Source organism: Callospermophilus lateralis, chromosome 15 (assembly GCF_048772815.1).
Source record: "Callospermophilus lateralis isolate mCalLat2 chromosome 15, mCalLat2.hap1, whole genome shotgun sequence".
Classification (NCBI taxonomy): Eukaryota; Metazoa; Chordata; class Mammalia; order Rodentia; family Sciuridae; genus Callospermophilus; species Callospermophilus lateralis.
Window position 1 is genome coordinate 16,067,699 of NC_135319.1, and position 23,560 is coordinate 16,091,258.

The 23,560-nt window shown below is 33.4% G+C and overlaps 1 pseudogene; it reads left to right on the top strand.

The window, feature by feature from the left end:
• Positions 1–387: 387 nt before the first annotated feature.
• On the top strand, positions 388–23,149 carry LOC143381513 (axin interactor, dorsalization-associated protein-like; annotated as a pseudogene).
• The last annotated feature ends 411 nt before the right edge of the window (positions 23,150–23,560 follow it).

The window sequence follows — 23,560 nt, forward strand, 5'->3', positions numbered from 1 at the left end:
GGTTATGTAGATTGCATTGGTCATAATGACTAAAAGTGATTGTATCAGTATTTTTTCAACTTTTTATGTAAAGTACAAATGAAAATTTTATCAATCTTCAATAGGTTCTCTGTGGCTAAATATGATAGTTTAGTTTTAAAAGTTAGCAGATAATGAAACAGTTTATACCCAGGAATAATCTTGTCATAATCTTTGCTACTAGAGACAAAATTATTGTGACTACGTACAGCTGATGTACAATTTGTTTGGGATGATCATTTTTTGTTTCTTTTTGGATGTATTATTGATTTCTGCGATCCATTTGAGCAATTTCTACCTTTTGAAAATGGTCCTGTCCAGCTTTTGTGTCTGCGGCCTTGCCTTCCTTCCCATCTGCTAACCGACATCATGGAATCTCAAGGCTTCCTGGTTGCCTACTCAAGACAGTTTATAAGTGAGAGATGGTAATTGTCTCATTCTGGGATGTTTCTATCATGTTTATCAGTATGCTCACCACAAATACATGTTTGCATGGGCATATCCCAGACTTCTTGAAAATTCTTGGTTAATTGCTTATAAAACCTGTTTTAAAAATTCTAAGTTGTATCAGATACAAGTGTGCCTCTGAATTTTTACAAATGATGATAGTAGTTATGATAAATAATGATAATTATAATATTGATAATAATCACTGTTTAAGTTTCCCATGATGTGTCAGGCATATTTGATGTAATAAAACTGGAAAAGGAGAGAATCTGGTTTCAAATACAGGAAAAAATTACTCAAGATTCAGTTTTTGTAAGTACATTTTAGTATGGTACTTAATAAAAGACGCATTCTCAATAAATGAATTAAATTTAAATTTGTATGTGTTTTCTAAGATACAATATGTGAAGTATTCAAAATTTATAAAGCCAGACTTTTGATGGGGTCCTTTTATGCCAGAGAAAAAACTAAAGATATTATAGCTCATTGCTTACAAAATTTTGCCACTGTGGGTGTTCCAAAACAGTTAAAAACAGATAATGCCCCTGGCTATACCTCTAACTCTTTTAAACGATTTTGCTCATCATTTGGCATTACTCATATAACAGGAATCCCATACAATCCACAGGGACAAGGCATAGTTGAAAGAGCTCATCAAACTATTAAAATGTACTTATTAAAGCAAAAAGAGTGAATTGGAAAGGGGTATATATCCCTTAAGGATAAACATAAAATAACGCTTTTAACTCTAAATTTTTAAAATTTGAATTCATCAGGGCTTAGTGCTGCAGAAAGGCATATTTGTCCAAAAAATGTACATAAGCCCAAGGTACTTTGGAAGGATATTCTAACAGGACAATATAAAGATCCTGACCCAGTGATTGTCTGGAGTCAGGGGTCTGTTTGTGTGTTTCCACAGGGAGAACAGCAGCTGATTTGGATTCCAGAGAGACTAACCAAAGCGATTTTTATAAACCCAAAAGAAGACGATTTGACTCAAATCCATAACAGCTGATATCCAGACCTCCAGCTTGGCTATTTTTACATCTGCAACAGTGGTTCTCCCACACAGGGAGGCTAATGAATAACGAACACCATTAAAGCCTATTTCAAATGTATAAAACCTTGGGGCTTGTTGTGGGAATACCTTCAGACCCATTATGCAAGTTACAGAAAAAAGGATGGGATATCCAAAAAAGAGTCAAACCCAGGTGGTAACCAGGATGTCTTTTTCAATATGTATTTTATTATTACATTTTCCCACATCATAAAGTTCTATTTTATTTTTTGAGCTCATATTGACCTAGGTTAACGTTTTTCTGATCACTTCTTATTTTTTGACTGTGGAGTTTTTAAACATTGCAATGGAGATTTCACCTGTGTAAAGCTACAAGGCCTTTACTATTGTCTTATGTGTTGTATGTTATGTGTGCACACTTGTGTTTTCTGTTGTATGTCTGTATGTGCATATGTCATATATCATATATGAGGAGTGCTCATGAAAAAATGAATCCAAATTTTTTTTATTCACATGATTTTAATGGTTTAATTTAAATTGAGGATTTTTTAAATATGTGAACAAATAAGGAGGTTAACAGATCTGTTTATTTACTTTCACCTTTCCTTTTCATTATATTTAAATAATTCTGTTCAGGATAACATAAATTGTTCAGAAAATTGTTTTCTTAGTACCTGTTGGAATGTTACATAATTTTCTTTTAGCCATCATTGCCAGAATTCCTATCTTCATCCCAGTGCCGGTGAAGACAAAGATAAAACCAAACTACAGTTTCTTTGATAGCTATCACAGTAAACTGTATAAACTGATGCATCAATGAATAATAACTCAACAAGTAATGCTCAATTAAGGAGTCGATTTATTTTGGGAGAAAATGGACATATTGATAGATTCCTCCACTTTGAACTACTTGCAGAACTTGCCTGGACTATGTATCACTTGTATACATTGTGAACTATCTTTTGGTGCATCGATTTGTGGTAGTGCTGGCGTATCTTTGCTGATGGTGTCACCGGTGGTACAATTTTTCCACAGGAGCCATCAATTGCCTTGGTGTCATGGCATTTCTGTATCCTGCTCCCTTCTGCTAGTGATGTTCTAAAATTTGGGGGCCAACAGAGGTGAAGCAAAAAACCTCACCCCCACTGGCACCAAGGCCAAATTAGGGGCCAACAGAGGTGAGGCAAAGAACCTCACCCCCCCCCCCAGTGGTGTATAGGCCTATCCACAAGTATGGCTATATACTGGACTGGTAGTCAGTGACGGGTAAGATCCAATTGCAAGACAGGAGGCTGACACTTTGAGGTCAGCTCATCCGATGACGGGTAAGGACCATATGTTGTATTGGACAGACTAACAGGCACAGTCCCTAAGTCACATGCTTGGTGTTTAATTAAACAGAAGGGGGGAGATGCTGAGAGCCATAGCCGAGTCCGAATGATGCATGGCATTTTTGCCAGAACGGAGTGGTTGAGAGGTGACGCCAGCAAGCCATTGAGATGATAATGGTTATGTTAAGCTGTGTATATTAGACCCCTGCTGTCTGCCTCGGCCTGCTACTTTGGAGTTCTGGGGGTGGGGGGATTCCCGGAGAGTTCCCATTGGTTGGGGAAGTGCCGAAGGAGGGATTTCTGGTTGCTGGTTCCTGAAGGAGCTGTGTGGCATTTGGGAGAGTTCCCAGAAAGGTGTGTAGAGTGTGCTGGTGGAGTTCAAAAATAAAGTTTGTTCGTGCTTCAGTGGCTCATGATTTGTGCCCAGCCAGACTGCGGCACTCTGGCCTTAGATTTTTTTTTTATTCTGGTACTTTATAAATCATTGACTTGGTGTCCTTAATATACTCACTTAAGTATTATGCACACATATCTACATTTGTTTCAATCTTGGTAACAGTTTATCACAAAAATTTTGTTACCCATTTTGTAGATATAAATTTTATATAGTATTTATTATTTTTAACATGCTTGAGAAGCAGTATTTCTGAAATTAGTAAATGTGCATTGTCTTCTTTTCATTGGCTATAAGTTGTTAGATTTAATTGATCTTTTAAAATAACTATGTTTTTTATTTTTTATTTTTTTGTATTGTCTTCTGTTTTTAATACCATTGTTTTGTGATAGATTTTTTATTAGTTATTTTCTACATTTTATTGTAGAGTTAAATAAACCTATTTCTCTAGGATCCTTAAATAAAATATATTTTATTTTGAAACTCTTTGAACTTTAATATATGTATTTAATAATATGAATTTTACTCTAGCACTCTTCTCATTGTCTTTCACAAATTTTTATAAGTTGTACTTACATTTAGTTACATATGTATTTTAAAATATCTGGAGATTTTTTGACCCATGTGTTATTTAGAATAATGCTATTTAATTTCCATTTTTTTGAGATTGTCTATCTATCATTTAACTTTTGATTTTTAATTTATTTCCATTGTGGCCTGAGAACATACCTCATATAATTTCCAGACTAGTTTTTATCAGTGTTTTATGACCCATAGTATGCACAGAATATTCCATATGAGCTACAGTAGAAGATGTATTTTTCTGTTGTTAGAGGCTGCATGGTCTAAATTTCAATCAGATTGTTTTTTGATAGTGTTTTTCACCATCATTATTGCTCTGCCTGATGAATCTGTCAATTTCTGAAACAGTTTTATTTAAGTCTCAAAGAGAATGATGGTGTCTTTATACTTCAATTTAGTTCTATTATATTTTGTGAGTCAGATATTTTTATCTTCTGTTATTGCTTACATATACCTTATAAATTGTTACCTCCTATTGGTCAGTTTATCTTTTTTATCATATGATACTCCACTTGTTTTGTAATAATATTTCTTGCTTTAAACTTTACTGTATGTAAATTTATTATTCCTATTCCAGGGTTTTTATATGAATATAAGAACATATATTAGTCAGTATTCTTCAGAGAAATAGAAATAATAAGATAAATGTAACCTATATGTTATATATAATTATACATAGTATATATTATAATCCATTTATCTATCTATCTACCTATTTATCTATGGAAGAAAAGACAGAGAAAGAGAAAAAGTGATTCTTAATAAAATCTTCATGGTGACAAAACAGGCTGGAGACACATATAAAAGTAATATTTGATGCAGTAGTCTCAATTACAAAGACACTCTGCAGACCATTCATTTTTACTTGGGGGATTTTTTGTTGTTGTTGTTCTTGCCTAAGACCTTAAAGAGATTGAGTGAGATCTACCCAAATCATGAAATATAATCTTAATTTAAAATGTACAGTTTAAAACATTAATTTTTTATGTAAAAATACTTTCACATCAACATCCAGGCTGGCACTTGAGCAAACATCCAGATACTATATCCTAGCCAAGTTGACCAAGAAATTCATCACCACAACATGTTATATATTTCTTCATTTCTTTATCAATAATACACATATATTACTATTTAAGGTGAGATTCTCAGACACAGCTTATATGTGAGTGTTTCTTTATAAACTAATAAAATTTACCATATCATGGTAGTATTCATATTTAAAGTGACCATTGATATAGAGGTATAAATAGCCACTATTTTTTTGTTTTGTATTTGTTGCATTTCTTGTTCATTTTCTTTTTCATCTCTGAAGCATTATTTTTTTTCTGATTGTAGAATTCTAGGTTAGTGGATTTCTTTTCAACATTAAATATTTCACTCCACTTATTATATATAAATGATTTAATATATACTTCTAATCTTTTTATGGTAACTGAAATAAGTTTACTATATTTTGTCTTACTATTGAAATTTAATCCAGTTTTGCTTTATCCACATGGTTACTAAGGCTACTTTCTTTCTTTATTTCTTTTTTTTTCATGCTATGATTGTTTATTTGCATGTTCAATTTTTCTGTTAAACTATTATGGTAGATTGGGTTAGTGCATTATATTCTCATTCTCTTTTTCTCATTAAATTATACTTCCCCACCCTTACAATGGCTTGAGTTGACTTCATTATCCTTTTTTTTTATTATTGGTTGTTCAAATCATTACAAAGCTCTTGACATATCATATTTCATACATTTGATTCAAGTGAGTTATGAACTCCCATTTTTACCCTGTATACAGATTGAAGAATCATATTGGATACACATCCACGTTTTTACATATTGCCATACTAGTGACTGCTGTATTCTGCTACCTTTCCTATCCTCTACCAATCCCCCCTACCCTACCCTCCCATCTTCTCTCTCTATCCCAACTACTGTAATTCATTTCTCTCCCTTGTTTTTTTTCCTTTCCCCCTCACATCCTCTTATATGTAATTTTGTATAACAATGAGGGTCTCCTTCCATTTCCATGCAATTTCCCTTCTCTTGTTTTTTCTCAGCAAGAGAAACAATAAGAGAGGTAAATAGGGAGCCTACATCCTGGGAACAAATCTTTACTCCTCACACTTCAGATAGAGCCCTAATATCCAGAGTATACAAAGAACTCAAAAAATTAAACAATAAGAAAACAAATAACCCAATCAACAAATGGGCCAAGGACCTGAACAGACACTTCTCAGAGCAGGACATACAATCAATCAATAAGTACATGAAAAAATGCTCACCATCTCTAGCAGTCAGAGAAATGCAAACCATCTCACTCCAGTAAGATTGGCAGCCATTATGAAGTCAAACAACAAGTGCTGGTGAGGATGTGGGGAAAAGCGTACCCTTGTACATTGCTGGTGGGACTGCAAATTGGTGCGGCCAATTTGGAAAGCAGTATGGAAATTCCTGGGAAAGCTGGAAATGGAACCACCATTTGACCCAGCTATTGCCCTTCTCGGACTATTCCCTGAAGACCTTGAAAGAGCTTACTATAGGGATACTACTACATCGATGTTCATAGCAGCACAATTCACAATAGCTAGACTGTGGAACCAACCTAGATGCCCTTCAATACATGACTGGATTTTAAAAAATGTGGCATATATACACTAAGGCTACTTTCAACATAAATAGCACACACAAGTTTAGAAGAGAGGAATAATGCCACAGATTCCTATAGTTTCAGAGGTCTACATTGGATAATTTCTTCTTCCAACCCTGTGCAAATTTCATTGCTGTGGCTTTAGAGGTTGTATTCTCAAGTTGACCATTTTCATTAGAGGGGCCATTAGGAAGTCAATAAAAATTTATAGTAGTGATCCTCTCTGGTGAATTCAGGCCCCTCTTACCAAGTAAGTAAGGGGAAAATCCTCCATCCTAATTAAGATCAGCCTACCTCATCAAATAGAGTTAGAGATACTGGTATTTAATAGCTAAAGGAAAACAGGGCATGCAGTTTATCCACTGGTTATTTCTGGTACCAACACGACCCATTCTATTTTATTGGTAAATAGGATTGAATAATAAAAAAGAAATGATGAAGAGGGACCTAATCCCAAAGAGATGCTAGCTCAGGGTGAAAAAAAAAAAAAGGATGATGAGTGTGAGTTACATGTTCAAGATCAACAACAACAGAGTAGACAGTTCATTAAACTTACTCAGAATATTTTTATAGGAAAAGACACCAGAAACAGCTCTTTCAAACAGGAATAACCTAAGAACGAAACAGATATGAGAGGCATAATGTGTAGAGCGTGGAGCATTTGTGTTTCTCTGCTTAGATTCTCTTGTTAGGACAGATATGCCCATTCCTCCAACTGACCACCCTGTAACCTGCCCTGTGGCTCACAGGCCTGAACTACTCACGTGCATCTGAGATGTCTCTGTTGCAGTCTCATCAGATGTGATGTTGTGCATCTGCCCAAATCTTTTCTTTTTCATTTCACACTGGTGTATCGTGTAAGAATCCTCCCTAATAAGTCTTTGTTTCCCATTTTTGGTCTCACTCCATGCTTCTATGATATTTTGAAGGAAACTAAACTCCACTAATGGTAAGCCTCTCATTCTGAGTCCTCACACACCACTTAAAATTATTTCTAATATTTCTTTTTTTATATAAACTATTTGGTAAAAAATTACGCTTTCCTTTGGAAAAAAAATGTCTTTTCTCAGAATTACCTCAATTTTTCTTATGCTCTACTTCTGCATTGCTGATGCATATTTTTTCAGTAACCTAAAATATAATTATGTATAAGTAAACAAAATTACAAAGTGTAATACAATTAAGCATGTTTTTTTAAAAAAATACTATTTAGTTGTTGTTGGACACAATAACTTAATTTTGTTTATTTATTTTTATGTGGTGCTTGGGATTGAACCCTGGGCCTCACACGTGCTAGGCGAATGCTCTAACTCTCAGCCACAACCTCAGCCTAATTAAGCCATTTTTAGGTAACATAAAATATGATGAGTAACTCTTACTGATCAGAGCTGTCAGTAAAATTACTTTTAGTTCCATTTTCTATTTCCTTGTCTCTCTTGGCCATTTATGTTTTAGCCATAATTTTCTTCATGAAATAGTAATATTGACTGCTTTCTCCAGCCACGCCTCCTGCTCCTGCAATTCATAAGCCACATTTAAAAGTATTGACCCCTCCCTCCTTCTTAATAGTAGTCTTGGATCTTGGACTTCTTGACATCAATCTGTTCAGTTGTTTTGCATCTTCTTTCAACTATTTTAACTCACTTTTCTGTTTATCTTTTACTATCAGTCTCTTAAACACTGGTGTTTCTAAGTTTCTGTCTCCTTCTTGAAAAAAGGAAATAATCTATGAAAACCTAGGAATTTATTGTGAATAATTGAAAACACAATCAAGAATATGACAGGTTTTCAGGGTTCATATAGGTATATATTCTTTCATTTCATAGATTTTTTTATAATTATCATACAACACCTTGACATAATCACAAAAGCATGGAATGATCCAGCTCTAAATCAGTGCCCAGCACATCCTTGTTCCACTGCTCCCCCCATTATAATCTACTTTTATTTTTAGTTATTGTCTTGTGGATACACAAGATGCAGGACCCACAGTGGCACATACAAAATTTTGGCCTACTTCATTCACAATTATTCTCTTTGCCCATCCCTTATTCTTCATCCTTAATTCCCTACATCTACTCTATGGATCCTTTCTATATTTTGAATAAATTCCCTTTCTCCACTTTTGTTCCTTTTCTCATTTTGCTATTATTTTTTAAAAATTTTTTATCCCTCCCTCCTTATTTTGGATTACCTTCTACATATCAGAGAAAACAGATGACTGGCTTATTTTACTGAGCATAGTCATCATTAATTCATTTATTGGCAAGTGCCATAATGTCATTCTTCTTCAAAGCTGAGTAATATTCCATTGTGTATATGTACCACAATTTCTTTATCAACTCATCTATTGAAAGGCACCTAAATTTGTTCCATAGATTGACTATTACAATACAGATTGTAACCATAAACTGTGTGCATTGGCATACACCCATAATCTCAGCTACTTGGGAGGCTGAAGCAGAAGGATCACAAATTCAAGACTAAACTGGACAACTTAGTGAGACCCTGTTAAAAATTTTTTAAAAAAATTTAAAAATAAATAAATAAAGAGGACTAGAGACGTTGGAGTTGTAGCTCAGTAGTAGAGTGCTTGTGTTCAATCACCAGAAATACACATACATACATACATAAATACACACACACACACACACAAAAACATATATCTTTCTACTTATCTATCTGATGAAATTGTAGATATAAATTAATTAAATAAATAAAAGCCTGATAGTTATATAGGAAAGTTAACCTTAAAATTAAAAACTAATTCCATTATACCAATGTGTGAAAAAGATACTGAATTATTCATAGTAGGACTTATTATAGAGAGTTTATTTAAATTTAAAACTTGAAAACCTCATGAAAAAGCACTGCTCATATTTCCAAAGAAGAAGAAAACCAACATAAAGAGAAAATATGGAAAGAATACTGTTTATTTTAAATTCTGAAAAACATTATTTTGAAACAAGAATTTTAAAGAATCAACTCTGCAAACAGTCTCTTAAATGTTCATAAACTTAGAACTATTTTTATATACTGTATCTTTTTATGTTGTGGAACAGGGTTCACTGAGCCATACAACATAATAAAAGGAAATGATTTAAAAGTCAATGTTTAACTTGAAATAAATTTAATATTCACATTGAAGTGATTATAGACATACATCTATACAACTGTTAAATAATTTAATGTAGTTTTATAATGCCTGTTTAAAAAATGTCAACAACTACAAAAGAGACATTAGAAACAATTAGAGATTCTATATATTCTAATGCTCATCCTTCAAAGCAGGAGGTACACAGTGTAAAACATCATCTATATTTTAATTTTAATTTTATAATCTTATTTTCTAAAAAATTCAGATCTAAACATTAGGTCTAAGTTTAGGTCTAATAATCTTGCTTCTAAGCATTAATGTTTCTGATAAAATATTTACCTGAAATTTTTATAATATTTAAGGGTGGAAATATATTGAGAAATAATACTAGAGGGCATAAAGCAGTAAATATGAAAATAAGTATGTTTAAGAAGAAATCAAATCAGCAGAGCTTGGTTATTGGTTGAGGAGAAATGGAAAAAGGCAGAGATAGAATTTAAAGGTAAGACCTAGGAAAGCTGGTGTTAAATAAACTAGCCTATGAACAGCAAGAAGAATGCAGATTTTTAAGGAAAGAAGATAACGCTGAGATTTAAACACATTGACTTAAAGACACTTGGGACATGTTCAAGTGATGATGTAAATTCTGACATTGTAGACTGGGTTTTAAAATAGTTGTCACAAATGCAAGAAAGGGATTCTGCATCTTAAGATACAGCCACATGACTGTGTGGTATTGCCCAAAGAAGCTGAGTAGAAAAGAGAGGAAAAAGTAATGCTCTAACCTCAGGGACATCCATGTGGAAAAGCCTGTCAGTAGTAGATCTGCAACATATTTGAAAAATGGAAAGCAGTCCAGCGTAGCTAAAGGTGAACTTCAAATTACAACTCTTAAATGGGAAGTTACGGTTTCCAACTTCAGAGAAATTGATATCCTGAACACCTTGGGTTAATGAGTTATTTTGTAGAAAGATTAATATTGGACTGAGAAATCATTATCTACATAATTCCCACCTTGAAAAAGAAAGTAGTTCTTTCTTTTTAGAAAATAGAATGAAAATTGACTAAATATGGTATTGCAATTGAGTGGTTCCCACCAAAGTTGATGAAATAAGAATTTTTGACTAAAGATCATTGCACTCCAGGAAGAATTTATTTTCAGTTATTTTTTGAATTTTATTTTATTTCTTTCTTTCTTAAGATTACATCCAATAGCCTTTATTTCAAGATATTTAACATAGATATCATGGAAAATATTTTGTCTGTTGTGTTTTATAATAACCTATATTATATAACACTTAAAAGTATTACAGAGAAGCATGAATAGTGTGTTACATCACTTTTTTTTTGGTCTATTATCTCACATACTGCTTTTAAACTAGGCTATACTTCTCGAAACTTGGAAATTCAGCATTGTTAAAAGTTCCATAGTTTTGGTTGCTCTATTTTTTTTCTTTCCTATCTTACACATGTAATTTGGTTTATCTTTCAATAGTTCAAATATAATTTAACTTATCAAATTAATGTTTCAAAATGTAAAAAAGCAGGAAATAAATTTAAAAAGGCCAGTTCTTTGAATTAAACGAAATTAACTCTTTGAGAGAGATCAAAAATCTTTCATACTGGCTGAATAAAAAGTGCTTAATTTTGTTAATTTGTAGACATAATTGAAAGTAATGCTTATTTGGGGCATAGTATTACATTTTCAGAGAAATAAAACTTTTTTGAAATAAGATTTCCTAATTTAACTTTCCAATTTTAAAATTTTCTAGTATTCTCTTTTTTTGTTTTTGGATAATAGTCTCCTTTTTGCATGCTTTTGTTATAATTTTAGATGATATTTTAAAAATAAACCACCAGAGTCAATTGGTTCAGTAGGTATTAAGTCTCAGGAAAAGGCAATAACTAGGTACCAAAATCTCTTGAGGACCTACTATTTCTCTTTTCATTTCCATTTGTTTTCATTACTTGCAATTTTATAACAATGCATTTTTTTCCTTTCTAGATTCAATGTAAATAGGGTAAAACATCTCTGAATAGAGAAAATCTGAGGATGTTAGTTTGATATATGCTCAAAGCTTCCCTGCTTCTCTCCACTAATTCAGGGCAAGGCGTGCACAGGGCAAACCCAATGCTGGGCCAGTCCATGTTGTGCACCTAAGAAAGACACCAAAGAAAAAGGAGACTCCACATTATCTGAGTAGTTCCCAATGAAGCTGATTAATATGAACATAACAAATGGATCTTTAGGTATACACTCCCCACTCTGCTGTCTCTAAAAGGATTGAAATGAGATTTTAAAAAATACATGAAATCTGGTATTTCACATACAAACATTCAATCCAAGCAGTCATACATCTACTGGTAATATTAGAGTTACTAATTACAACAAATTGTGTTTGAGTTTTGCTTAGAAAATGATATTAGGACAGTACGTGGCACATCAAAAATGCTCACAAGTGTTAGCTGTTTCTTATTTACATAGCAATTCCATGTGGAAGAACATTTCTTCTGATCTTTGCTCTAGATCTGAGAGCAGATGATCCAGCTGGAATAGCACAGTTTACACTGGATTGTGTGTAGTGATTTCTTTCTTATCCTTGTTAGTCTTTAGATTTTATGAATTTACTTGACTTGTTCTCATATTACACTATGAAATTGGATATGTTAATTCTTCACTTAGAAATCTTCCTTTTAATGCATTGGCTCAATTTACAACTATCATGGTTTTATCTTTGATGCAAAAACATGCAACCTTTTTCATCTAACCTGGGAGCTATAGATGGTATGGTATTATTTTAGTATTTGATCTTCTTTTATGTTTATTATTTCTTCACTCATTGATATAGATTCTCTAGCCATTTGTTTACTAGAGCATGATAACCTCTAGAACTGGAAATTCAGTCATTCATTCAATAAAATATTTCTTCAACAAAGATCTGTTTATTCCTTGTGCATACTACAAAAGGAACAGTTCCCACACCTTTCAGGATGCTTATTGTGTAGTCAGCAAGACAGAGCCCAAAGCACATGATTATGATTAGAGATGTGCACCAATGTCATAGGTTGGCAAAAAGAAGGGCTGAGGGAGTTCAATAAATCTAGCCAGATTTAGGACTCACTGAATATGTAGGAGTTGACCATGCAGAGAGAGAGCACATCATAGACAATTCTGAAACACCTTAAATAGGCACCTTTCTATGTAATCTATGATCTTAATTACAGTCAGCTACCTTCATCATGGAGCACAATGTTTGACATTCTACCTTGAATTAAACAAGAAATTCAGACTTGCAATCACTGCCTCCATATTAAATTATTCGAAGCATAATGATTACATTAAACCTTACTGTGTAGTCTCAGGCAAAAAGATTGTTGGTAAGGAATGTAGCATCAGCCCTACCATTTCAACTGAAAGATCTAGATGATGACAGGTTATAAAATTGACTCACCTCAAAGTAACAACAAGTTTAATATCAACTTGGAAAAAAATAATCTTAACATCAAAAAGACTTTGAAAGCTGTAAAGCAATCGTCTTTTGACTGTCAAAAAAAGGGTAGTAAAGAGGTAAGACATAAAAGAGGTAACATTCTTGGGGGTTTTGGGGGGTGGGGTATGGTGGGTTCTTTTTTTGTCTTTTTTGGAACTAGGGGTCGAATCCAGGATTTTGCAAATGCAAGGCAGACACTTTGCCACTGAGCTACATCCCAACCCAACATTCTTAATATATAAAGAAAAATTTTAATTGTAATAACCAAAGCAGAATACATGAGAGGAACAGACAACATGAGCGAGTGTGCGCGCGTGCGCGTGCGCGCACACACACACACACACACACACACACATTTAAAAATACCCGTTAAACATATAAAAAGATACTCAACTTTATTTTTAATAAAAAACATAAATTAAAGCTACTGTTGGTGAGTCTTAGGGGAAATAGGTACTTATTAAACACTGGTGGGAATAGAAAAATGGTACAGTTCCTTTGGAGGGAAATTGAGCATTCTCTAACAACATATAAGTACATATTTTTTCCTTAGCAATCTCATTCCTGAGAATTTACTCTGAAGATGCACCCGCAAAATACAGGAAAAAGAGGGGGAAACACTTGCATATATACCAGATTCTCTGTTGAGGTGTTTTTTATAATGATAAAAAGTTAGAAATAATGTAACTGCCATATGAAGATTGACTGAATAAACTATGATACATAGGATGCTGTAGAAAATAATTCAGAAAATCTCCATGAACTGAGTGATTTTTCAAAATATATTATTAGCAGAATTTATCAAGGTAGTTCACATTAGCAGATTAAGGGGAAAGATTTCATAATGTTGTCAACAATGCAGGAAAAGTTCTCAGTTAAGTTTGAAATACAGCCTTGATTTTAAACAATTCTTGGCAAAGAACAGAAAAACATCCTTAACTTGATAAAACATGGCTACATGACATTTACAGCCCAAAATCATTTAATGATGAATTTGAACAAAACAAGAGTGTCTATTACTTCTTTTCATCAGAATTGTTTTGGAAGCCCTAGCTACTGCACTAGGATAAGAAAAATGAAATATAAAAGGGGGCATGTTCTTTATTTGCATATTTATGAATATATAGAGAATATGCAAAAAACCTATTCATAACTCATTAATAGGATAATGCGGTTTCTGGATATAAAATCTGTACAGACAAATCAATTCTATCTCAAACAAGTAATAGTTGCTTAGAAAATGAACTATTATAATATTTATAGTAGTATTAAATAATATCAAGGACCTTATTATAAATTCAACAAAATAAATATAAGAATTTTATGTAGAAAATAAACCTTTGTTGAAAAAAAGAAAAGAATATCAAAAGGAAAAGGAAACTGGAGTAATCTTGAAATTAGGGAAAAAGATGGAAGAGTGACTTAATAATTGTTATGGTTGGTGAGATGTTTAATTGTACGTTCTCTTTTACTTTTTCATTTCTCTTGATTGAATTGTTTATAAGAATGAATTTTATAAAAACAGTGAAGTCATTATTCTTTTTTTCATTTGTTCATAATAGTTATTCTTGACATTAGATTCATTTGGACTAATTATAAATGCATGGAATATAATTTGCTCCAATTCAGTCCCTTCACCCTCTCCATCCTCCCTCCCACTGTTCCCTTTGATCCACTTTACTGATCTATTTATTTACATTTTTAAGAATTAGTATCTCATAGATATTCAAAATGATGAGTTTCATTATAGTATATTCACATATGTGCATTGGAAAGTTAGTTTGGGTTTATTCCACAGTTTCTCCCTACCCACTCCCCATTCCCTTCTTTTTCTTTTATTGATTTTATTTTTTTTTTAAATACACGACAATGGAGTGTATTACAATTCTTATTACAAATATAGAGCACAATTTTTTATATCTTTGTATAAAGCATATTCATGCCAATTCACGTTATACATGTACTTGGTTTTTGTTTTGCATTACAATTCTTATTACACATATATACCACAATTTTTCATATCTCTGTTTGTATATATAGTAGGTTGACAGCCAATTTGTGTCTTCAGACATGTACTTTGGATAATGATGTCCATCACATTCATTCCACATTCATTAGGAGGCTAATCCCCTGCCTCCTCACTTTCCCTCACTCCCCTCTTCCCTATCTAGAATACATCTATTCATCCTATGTTCCTCTTCCCTACCCTATTATGAGTCAGCCTCCTTATATCAGAGAAAACATTTGGCATTTGTTTTTTGGGGATTGGCTAACTTCACTTAGCATTATCTTCTCCAATGCCATCCATTTACCTGCAAATGCCATAATTTTATTCTCTTTTTAAAAAGTTCATTGTGTATATATGCCACATTTTTAAAAATCTATTCATCCACTGAAGGGCATGTAGGTTGGCTCCACAGTTCAGCTATTGTGAATTGTGCTGCTATAAATATTGATGTGGCTGTGTCCCTGTAGTATGTTGTTTTTAAGTCCTTTGAGTATAGTCCAAGGAGAGCAATAGCTCAGTCAAATGGTGGTTCCATTCCCAGATTTCCAAAGAATCTCCATACTGCTTTCCAGATTGGCTACACCAATTTGCAATCCCACCAGCAATGTATGAGTATGCCTTTTTCCCCACATCCTTGCCAACACTTATTGTTGTTTGTCTTCATAATAGCTGCCATTCTGATTAGAGTTGTATCTTAGTTTTGATTTGCATTTCTCTGATTGCTAGAGATGTTGAAAATTTTTTCATATAGTTGTTGATTGATTGTATATCCTCTTCTGAGAAGTGTTTGTTCAAGTCCTTGGCCCATTTTTTGATTGGGTTACTTGTTTTTTCAGTGCTTAGCTTTTTGAGTTCTTTATATACCCTAGAGATTAGTGCTCTATCTGATGTGTGAGGGGTAAAGATTTTCTCGCAGGATGTAGGCTCTCTGTTCACCTCATGAATTGTTTCTTTTGCTGAGAAAAAACTTTTTAGTTTGAATCCATCCCATTTATTGATTCCTGGTTTTAATTCTTGTGCCATAGGAGTCTTATTAAGGAAGTTGGGGCCTAACCCATATGATGAAGATTAGGGCCTACCTTTTTCTTCTGTTAGACACAGAGTCTCTGGCTTAATTCCTAGGTCCTTGATCCATTTTAAGTTAAGTTTTGTGCATGGTGAGAGTTATGAGTTTAATTTCATTTTGTTGCATATGGATCTCCATTTTTTCCAGCACCATTTGTTGAAAATGCTATCTTTTCTCCAGTGCATGTTTTTGGCACCTTTGTCTAAAATAAGATGATTGTAATTTTGTGGGTTAGTCTCTGTGTCCTCTATTCTGTACCATTGGTCTACCAGTCTGTTTTAGTGCCAATGCCATGCTGTTTTTGTTACTATTGCTCTGTAGTATAGTTTAAGGTCTCATATAGCGATACTCCCTGCTTCACTCTTCTTGCTAAGGATTTCTTTAGCTATTCTTGGTCTCTTATTTTTCCAGATGAATTTCATGATTGCTTTTTCTATTTTTATGAGGAATGCCATTGAGATTTTGATTGGAATTGCATTAAATCTATATAGTGCTTTTGGTAGTATGGTCATTTTGATAATATTAATTCTGCCTATCTCAAGAGCAAGGTGGATCTTTCCAGAAATAGTAAATGAATTCGGCAAAGGAGCAGGATATAAATCAACACCCATAAATCAAAGGCATTTCTGTATATCAGTGACAAAGCCTCTGAGAAGGAAATGAGGAAAACTGCCCCATTTACAGTAACCTCAAAAAAAAAATAAGATACTTGAGAATCAACAAAAAAAGTCAAAGATCTATACAATGAAAACTACAGAACCCTAAACAGAGAAATCAAAGAAGATCTTAGAAGATGAAAAGATCTACACATTCCCTTCTTAAAAGGAGAAAGGGAGGAGGAGGGAGGGAGAGGGGGAAGGTGGGCAGGGTCAGATCAGAATATGATAGCCCAAAGGGTGGGGTTTTGGCCTGCTGAGAACTTCTAACTGAAGGAGATTGGAATCCCGAAAGCAACCTCAGCAGCAAAGCCTCTGCCCTCCTCCTGCCCTCCTGTCCTTCACCCTTCTCTCCCAAAGCCTTCTCTCATAAAACCTAGAAAGCTCTCTCTCTCTCTCTCTCTCTCTCTCTCTCTCTCTCTCTCTCTCTCTCTCTCTCCTCTACCCTCCCTGCTATTCCCTTCCTCTCCCCTTAACCTCCCTTCCCCCCTCCCTTAAAAACCCTCATTCCAGACAGGACCTGCCTTAGGTCCAGAAGGAAAGAAGGCTATACAGAGAGGCCAAGAAGAATCTGACCAGACAGGGCTTGCTAGGACCCTGGAAGCCTTTTACCATTAGCTCACACCCCCTTTCCAGTCATTTCTACATGGCCATCCATTCTTCATGGAACATAAACATAAAAACAGGAGTTTTCCCTGGATCTGTAGGTCTTTATTTCTGAAGGCTTTTAGGTCAAATAAACTTCTATTAAATAAATGTTATGATTTTTAAAATGTAAAGATATATACTAGTTCATAAATTAGAAGAAGTAATTTATAAAGATAGACTCTTTCTGAAACTCATCTGAATTTTTATTGCAGTTCCTGGACCTTTTATACAGCTATAGAATTAAGACACTGTATTAGTGATAAGAGGATAAACAGTTCAGTAAGACAGAAAACTCAGAAAGTGATTGCCACATGATTTATGATTGAGGTGGGACTGCAGATCAGTGGTGGAAAATGTCAGTCTTTTTAATAAGTAGTGCTGAGACAATTGAGTATTTATGTGAAATTGAATGAAATTAAAGCTCCTACTATACACCATAGACAATAATTCTGTGTGACATATAGAATTAAGTGTGAATGGCAAAACAATAAAATGCTTTCAAGATAATACCTTTATGATTTTGGAGTGGGGTAAGTTTTCTTAAATATAACATAAAAAACACTGATTGTAAAGGAAGATATTAAGTAATTTGATATTACTAGCAGTAAGTATTTATCATAATCAGAAGACACCATGACAGACAAAAGTCATTCTTAACATTCAAAACTAATACTTGGTGTTAGAAGTTAGCAACGGTTGCTATCTTTTAGAAGAGTGAATTGGATAGGGTGTGGGGAAGGACACTCCCAGGAGGCTGATCATATCTTTCCTAGATCTGATGCTAGTTATACAGGTGTATTCACTTTGTGAAAGTTCAGCAAACTGTGCTAACAATTTGTACATTTTAAAATGTATATGCTCTACTTCAACAAAAAGTCTTTATAAAAGAAAACTACTGAGAAGCTATTTGTAAAACATTTGTCCAGCAAAATAATAGAGACCTCCTACAGCTCAATAAGATAGACATCTCAATAAAAAATTGAGCAAAATATTTGAACACACTTCAGAAAAGAGGAAATCATTTATTTGATTTATTCAAAAAGGTGCTCACCTTATTAATCTTCAGAGGAATGCAAATTAAAATGATTGATCTCTTTATACCAAAATTGGCTAACATGAAGAATCTGAGAAAACAGTACCTAGTGAGGATGTGGAGCAATGGGAACACTACTGCACTTGGGCTAGGAATAAAAATTGGCACAACCACCTTGGGAAATGGATTGTCGTTACATAGTAGGTATGGAGGTAACATGCCAGGTGACTTAGTGATTCCTCTGTTTCAGAAATGGGTGCTTATGGGCACCAGAAGATGTTCAGAAGAGTATTTATAATAGTCTTGTTAACTATATCCAAACACTTGAAGTAATTCAAATATCTATCAACACAAGAATTTGTACATAAACTGTAGCATATTTATACAGCCATGTACTACATAATAGAATAAACTTTTCTGCAGAAAAATTTGTATATGATATACATACACGTGAATATGTATGTATATAAATATAAATGTATACATATTCACATTTTTCATAAAATTTCAGAGGTGTTTCTTAGCTCTCTGAAGTTCATCCCAGATTTCCAGGTACAAGCCCCTCTTCGAAAAGTGCCCTTATTTGTCAATCAAAGAAGATGCATAAAAGGTATTATGTATATATTTAATGATATCAGCCTGAGCACATTTAGGTTTGTTAATGCAACAGTGGAATGCAGCCTCCAGGCCTTCCCATTCTTGCATTTGTCTGTATTATCTTCATATTTGTTTAAATTAGAAAGTAATACATTTTTAACAGCATTGTTGAGGTATAATTTGTATATCATAAGATTTCCCTTCTGTAAGAATAAAATTTATTGATTTTTGACACCTCTATAGAGTTTTGCATCTGTCATCACTATACAAGTTCAGAACATTCCCATTACCTCCCAAAATTTCCTCAAGCCACATTTGCCATCAATCAAATGTGTATTTTCAAATATAGTGTGTTGATTGCTTCATGTATTTCAAATAACTCATCATTAAAAGTAGCATAACACATTGATGAATAGAAACTTGAAAAACATCAACCAAAACCTTTTGTTAAATGTATTTTGAGGTTCTGTATACATACTTGATTAAAATCAGCTTATTTGCATCTGTTCTCTATTGGTAGTTTCAAAAAAGGGAACATACTGAACAGTTGATTTCTTCCTTCATATGTTCTTGGTGGGTGAATGTTGTCATGATGTTCTGGGTGGGTTTTTAGTTTTAAAAATTTTAGTTGGTTTTGGGGAAAATGTTCAGTTATACAAATGGCCCTTTTATATGGCAGTCTGTATAGTACTAATTTCTGAGAATAAATCATACAAAATAGAATGAAGAATAGAAGTTAGACTATATAGTTAAATTAAAACATAAATATCAAATTGTAAATTATTCATTAGGAGTAACTAAAGGAAAGAATGTATTGATCAACTCTGATATTAAATGTCTCAGACTTTAGAACAGAATAACAAGTATTTTAAAAGCTTTTCTTGTCTTTGTTCTACCACTTCATATTAAGATGCTGAGTATAATATAGAAGTACATATGGAATATAAATATTATGTGAGCATATTATACTATTATGTATAATTGGGCTTCCTCAAGTGATGTTTTTAACAAACTTTTATTATACATACTATACACTATTATTATAGAAATTATTATTTCTGCTTAAAGGTGATTGTATGATTGGGAAATGCAGATATATTATGTGTAAAATTAAATATTTTTCTAAAAAAGTATAAATCAGATGTTCATGAATTTTGGAAATAAAAATACATAATGCCTAGCTAGTTCTTAAGAGGTAGGCTATATCTTCTGTTTGTCAAAGTATTTACTCTGAATTATTGGTGGAGCTAACTTTTATTGAGGTTTCTCTGTTGCCAGGTACTTTATTACCAAGGTTGCCATCAGAACCGGGAATGACATTACTATCAGGATTGAGAAAATTGGTCTGAAAGACGCTGGACAGTGCATCGATCCCTATATTACAGTTAGTGTAAAGGGTAAATAACTGGCAAATTGCATTATGTTTTATCTCATATGGGACAAAGTTTTTGACAGGGGATGGTCTTGTATATGTGACAACTTACTTTAATGCATTCTATAATGAGGCAAAATCCTAGATCATAACAGAACATAGTTCTGAAAGACTTACAAAATATATTTCCTACTTGCTTTTGAGTTTGTATAGATTTTTGCTCTTCAGATTCCAGCTAATGTGCGGACTAAACATACACATTGTCCTTAACAGCAGCTACAGCCTTCAGGATGTAGATTAACAATAGCACTCCTCACCTTCCATGGGTGTGTAGTTTTCTACACAAAGCCCCATGTCCTGTTTTCCCATCTCTCCTGCTTTAGCCCCTCTTCTTCCTGTGCTACTGAGGTATCTACATAGGTGAGTCCTACAGAGGCAGATGAAAATCAGGGGACAGGGAAGTAGGGTGCGTCCATAACATCCATGCCCTGAAAGCAATCCCGTGGGATGATGATGTGATTAAGGAATAAATTATACCACTTTACAGAAATAACTATAGTTAGTACAAATGGCTTATTTTAATCTGTAGTTTTGCACCAAAAAAACAGATCGGTGCTGAAATTAAATGGAGGAACTTTTATCAATTGCAGAAATAAAGTCAGATCCATGGGTTCATTAGTGCTAATTAAAAGAAAAATATGACCACAAAGAAAAAGATTTATTTAAAGAACATAATCCACAGCACTAATACTGGTACACTTTTAAATTCCGATGTTACCAGTTATCAAATATATAGTATACTGGAAAATATTTACATTGTTTGATAGACCATTTGTAAAACTGCAAACTCATTCAGAAAGTATACTTAAAACACAAAAATATTTAATGATGTTGTAAATGTTAAGTTACCTTTGCATATGTTACACTGAAATATTTTATGTAAATATTTTTTAATTATTAAATGTACTAAATTGTTTTTGAGCTTTTTGAGACACATAAATGAATAACACATAAACACTGAGGAGTTATTAAATGAGTCCATGTTGAATTTGATTAAACTGAGATTTTAAAACCCAGAAAATTAAAACTATATATAACGTACCATCTGGTTGTTGTAGATTCAGGGTATGTTGTAAACAGTATAACCAGAATTTAGATAATATATATGAAAAATTATTCATTAACAAAAGGGTTTTTGTTGGCTGTTCTCATCCATTTTTGGTTCTTAACAGGGAAATTATAAGGTTAGGTTTAAAGGCTTTTCTAAATAAGCCATACACTTGATCAAAGTTAGAAATTGGTGGCAGAGGTCCATTGTGGCAAATTATATACTCCAGATTTTTTTTTTTTTTTTTTTTTGCATAGAAAAATATAGTGGGCTATTCCCTAAGGAAAACGTTTGTTCTTTTTACCACTTCACTATGAAGATCAAGTTTTGTCCACTTGGCCATGTAAAGGCTTCCTTGTCCCCTTCATGAGGTCTCCTATCCAGTCTATATTCATTTCTGTCCACATACCCAATGAACTTCAACAACTCTCACATACTTGCTCACACCAAATAGGAATCTCTTAGCCTGAGAATCTCCTCTCAGCTCTTTCCATGCCTCTTTGGGAACTGTAACCTTTGCAGTTTCTAGATTTTCCGTCTGTATATGTGAATGCTCATAAGCAGAAACTTATTTGTTTCTCCAGATCTGAATGGCATAGATTTAACTCCTGTGCAAGATACTCCTGTGGCTTCAAGAAAAGAAGATACATATGTTCATTTTAATGTGGACATTGAGCTCCAGAAGCATATTGAAAAATTAACCAAAGGTTTGTAATTATCAGTTACTGACTTCTTAAGGACTTCTTAAGGACACTATTTATCTGGGTTTGTCTTGATAGTGTACTTAAAACAAGATCTTATGTCACATAGTTATGAATATTGACTTAAAGAAAGTCAAATCAACAATTTTTTTTAAATATGAGAATTAGCAGTTGCATTATCTAGTTGTGTAATAATGTGGTTAAATATTATTTGACAGGGAAGTATTTCTCATAATACAGAGTTAAGGAAGCAGGTTTTCTAATAATTACCTTAAGTCCTTTTAGGAACCTAATGATTACTTTCTAATAGTTAAGGAATTTTTTTTTTCTTTCAATAAGATGCATTGGGTAAAAAGATACTATAACTGGCAGTTAGTTTGTAAGAATATGGAAAGGACAATCTGGGCATGGTGGTTTCAGGAGGGAGAGAAATAAAATATCAAAGGAACTCTTTTAAATTTCTATTCTAATATAGGTGCTTATTGAAACCATTTCTATAGTTACTGCTGATACTTAAGTAACTTCTGTTTTTCTTGTAGTATTTAATATTTTATATTCTTTGATAGTTTATGATTCTACCTGTGTACATAACTTACATTCTTGCTATACAATTTTGTTGTACTTTGTAGAATTAAATGATATGGAGAAATGTCACTCAGACATGGTAGAAGAGCTTGGAGTGACAGCCACAGTGAGTTATCAACAGTTGTGTCATCAGACTGTTTGACACATGTTACTTTGTAAAATCATAGGCTTCTGGTGACACATAAGAAATGTGTGGTCTCTGGCTTATGTGGTTTGTTTTAACTCCTTAGGTGCAGCTATCTTCTTTGAATTCAAACACTACAAGCCTAAAAAAAGGTTTACCAGCACCAAGTGTTTTGCTTTCATGGAGATGGATGAGATTAAACCTGGGCCAATTGTAATAGAACTGTAAGTGATATACATATAGGATTCATACTGTTCTAATGGTTACTAGTTCATGTTTCTTCTTAGTCCCTCTTATCTAGAATGTAACATTGGAGTAAATCAATCATCAAAGTATTTTAAACAATCATCTTTCTATTGTGGTTACAGATACAAGAAACCCACTGACTTTAAAAGAAAGAAATTGCAGTTATTGACCAAGAAACCACTTTATCTTCATCTACATCAAACTTTGCACAAGGAATGATTCTGACATGAGTAATGTGAAATTTCTGTGAATTTTACCACTCAGTAGAAACCATCATAGCTCTGGGTAGCATATTCATCCTTCAGGAGGCAGGAAGTGAGCTGTACCTATAGGCCAGTGAGTCCATTGCAAAGCTGTACCACAGAACAAAAGTCCAGCACCTCATTGTTATGA